Source organism: Pteropus vampyrus, unplaced genomic scaffold (genome assembly GCF_000151845.1).
Source record: "Pteropus vampyrus isolate Shadow unplaced genomic scaffold, Pvam_2.0 Scaffold222, whole genome shotgun sequence".
Taxonomy (NCBI): Eukaryota; Metazoa; Chordata; class Mammalia; order Chiroptera; family Pteropodidae; genus Pteropus; species Pteropus vampyrus.
Genome location: NW_011889003.1, coordinates 1,399,375 through 1,403,129, shown reverse-complemented (window position 1 = coordinate 1,403,129; position 3,755 = coordinate 1,399,375). Strand labels below are relative to the sequence as shown.

The 3,755-nt window shown below is 45.8% G+C and overlaps 1 pseudogene; it reads right to left on the bottom strand.

Moving 5' to 3' along the window:
• Positions 1–2,811: 2,811 nt before the first annotated feature.
• LOC111747435 lies at positions 2,812–2,930 on the bottom strand (annotated as a pseudogene).
• Positions 2,931–3,755: the final 825 nt, after the last annotated feature.

The window sequence follows — 3,755 nt, the reverse complement described above, 5'->3', positions numbered from 1 at the left end:
TACACTCCAGAAATAGGATATTAATTGGCACTGTCTAAATCCCCAAAACTGAGCTTAATAGGTAACATGTCTTGGGGACTGAAATTGGATACTTAGCCTGAAAACAGTCTTGGAGCATAGTCAGTTTAAGGGTGGCAAGGCTGTGGGGGCAGATCCCAGGCTTTGAAAAGCAGGGCTCGGGATCACCATTTTCCTCTCAAATTTATCTCAGGGCTTTTCGTGTTGAAGCTGTCCCGCCCAGCCTTGCCTTGCCCAGTGACTACGCCGGCCCCGCCCGCACTTTGGAGTCTCTCCGACAGGTGGCGCTCTTGTCGACTCTGCCGCTTGAGTCAGCTCCAGTATTCCTGGAAGTCATTCCTTCACTCACCTAACATGTATGGGGCACCCACTATGAATCGGGATCTTGCGCTCAACACTGGGAATAAAAATAAGAAAAAGGCATGGTCTCTGTCCTCAAAGAACTGAGTCTAGTGAGAGAGCTTTCTAAAGATATGAGTGCAGAACAGGGTGGCGAATGCCTGGGAGGAGTGAGTACAGGTTGCCTGATGTGGGGAGAGGGACGTGGGAGAGGCATTGCCACAGAAGACTTCCTGGAGGAGGTGATATCTGGCTGTTTTAAAGAGTATGGCACGGTGAGTAATGAAAGAAGGGCATCCAGTCAGCGCGGCGATGTGAGGACTGGCACAGAGGTAAGGACTAGGCCTGTGTCCGGGGCACTGCAGGGTTGGGGTTGCCAGAGCTGAGGGTGCCAGGCACGGAGAGTCCAGCAATGAGGCTGGAGAGGCCAGTGGGGATTAGAGCATGGTGAGTTCTGTGTTCCTTGTGAAGGTGGTTGGGTTTTGTTCTGTATTCGGTGATAAGTTTCAGATGGTTTGTAACCAGGACTGGCCTGGTTGGGTTGTTTAGACAGATCCTCCTGGCCGCATGCACTGGCTGGACTTGAGGGAGCCAGGCTATTTCCAGAAGGTCATTCAGAAGGCTTTTGCTGTCATGCAGGCCAGCAGCTCTCAGTGACAGTGCTGTGTCCTAGTCAGCCTGGGAACTGTCTCTGGTTCCTGCTAGGGACCACCAGGACACTGCTCAGGATGAAACTGCCTGTTTTATCTGTGTGGCGTGCTCATAGCCTGGGGAGTGTCCCAAGCACACCTGCTGTGATTATGCGAGTGTATTCTCCTCAGAAGAAAAAAGATGGAGCCCACTGGTATAGGTGAGAAACGACAAGAATCTGAATTTGCACATCGATAGCTGAGTTTTTGGTGAGAAAAATCTAGAAGTAATCAGAGGATTTAGTAATCGATTTGTCCTAGGTGGTGTGAGAGAGTGAGAAGACCACAATGATTTACCCTCCACCCCCCACCAGGATTTCTAGCTCCAATCGGGCGGCAGAAGGAACAGTTTTCAGGACACACAGAAGAAAGATCATGCGAGGGCACAGCGAGGAGGCCGTCTGCCAGCCAAGGAGAGAGGCCTCAGGAGAAACCGAACCTGCCGGTATCTCGATCGCAGACTTCTCTCCTTCAGGACTGCAGGAGAATAAATTTCTGTTGTTTAAGTCGCCCAGCCTGTGGCATTTTGTTATGGCAACCTGAGTAGACTAAGATGGGTCCATAACTCAGAACCGGAGTCACGGCCTCTTGAGACTGAAACTGAGACTGTCACGTGTTTCAGCCCATCTTGAAGAAATGACGGGAGATGAATGTATTAGAGTGGTGGCTCTCAAGCTTTGGCGAGCATCACCCGGAGGGCTTCTCAAACCCCCATTTGCAGAGCTTCTGAGTCAATAGGTCTGGGGAGAAGCTGGAGAAACGGTGTTTCTCACAAGCTCTGAGGCTGCTGGTCCAGGCACCACATATTAGAAATTGAAAATAGAAATTTAAAAAAATATTTTTATTAATTCATTTTTAAATAACAGAAACTAGCCCCGTTATATCTTAGAATAAATAACATCTTTTAATGAAAAGTAGCTATACTTTCTAAAACAAAAAATTAACATGGAGATTGGTATTATTTGCATTTTTGCAAATCTTTTTGCAGTTAGATTCTCATATTTGTTTCTATATTCAATCTGTTGCCATATCACACACCATGTAGCCTCTGGAAAAACTCCACTGAGCACGCGTTAGAGAATGAAAGTTAAAACAACAAATAACGTTTTATTATTATGAAAATAGTTTTAATGTCACATTTCCCCTGTAAGTATCTCAGGCCCCTTCAAGACTCGCTGAACCACACTTTAAGAACAGGTAATTTATGGGAATGGGTGGAAGGAGAAAAGAGCCCCCAAAGAAGAGGCCAGAGAAATAGGAAGAAACCCAGGAGGGGGCCTGCAACAGGAGCAGAGCCCTGGTCTGTGCTGGAATCAGGATGCACCCAGCGGGGTCAGACTCAGTTCCTCTCGTACCACACGCACGTGGATGAGCATACACATGCTGTGCCGTGGGTAAGTTAAAACCACGGCAGAGAGCAAACATCTGTCATATTAGATTAGAAGTCTCGCCCTATTCGAGTATGCATTGGTCTTTCAGATTATTGGACCATTGGTTCTGCTCCTCAGCCTAGGACTTTGGCGCTATATCCTCCTATGAATCTTTGGTGACCCCCTGGGCATGGGAGTTGGTTGATTTTCTTGGAACTCTGGTGCTGTTTTCTCCTTCCTATCTCCTTGCCTTTAGTCTTTGTCTACAGCACACAGCTCCTGCTCCCGACCTCTAAACTGAACTAGGCCTTCAGAACTTTTCAGCTGGAAACACAACCCTTATTTCCTCTGGTCTGCTATTTCCTTTACGTTTCTACTCTTTTTTTTTTTTTTTACACCTACAGCACCCAGTCTTCCTAGGTAGTCTCCCATCCAAGTACTAAGCGGGCCCGACCCTGCTTACCTTCCGAGATCAGACGGGATAGGGCGTGTTCAGGGTGGCATGGCTATAGTTCTACTCTATTTGTAAAGCACAAAACTTTATTAGAATGAACCTTTGAAACTCACCTATATTTTAAAGCTATTCCTTTCCAGTTCAAGAACAGGTAGACTTTGAATTTCAGGACACATGCTGAGCGATGAATAATTATTACATAAATAAATAAAATATAGATTAACATTCTTCCAGAGGCAGAAACATGAAATGACCCTGTCACATGTCCCCTTACAATTCTGAAGGAATTCTTTCCAAAGTCTTCCCTGCCCACATCCCTCCTGTCTCACCAGCTAGGATTGTCACACCTGCCTGTTCCCTAAAACAAATCACTTGGCAAGAGACATTAGCCCCATGGGGCTAGAAGGCGACTGTGCCTCTCTTGAAGGACATGTTTCCTCGAAGAACAGTGAACAACATTTAGGTTCTATTAACGAGGAAGAAGGACAAGTGGCAGACAGTTGACTAGTGGGTAGACAACTAAGAGTGTCTGCCACAAAAAAATAAAAAATAAAAACTACAATAAAATGATAAAATAATGGTAAAATGGTAATTTTACCATTTCCACATCCTTGCAAAATCCTTGGTTTGTTTATCCAACCCACCATCAGTTATTTCAGTTCCGGGTGCCTTTTGGAAATCAAAGACCTCCAGGAGATAAGCTTAGGATAAGGCACCAGGGGCAGTAAACCTTAAGTTTAAAGGACGTATCACAAAATTCCATTTACAGATGTTAACCCATGATACTGCCTCTCTTCTTGTACCAGTAGTTTTTCCAGTATACAAAGGCTAATCAGAGGACACAGTTCTATTTTTAGGGAAATAGAGCCATCTTAGTGTGGTAGC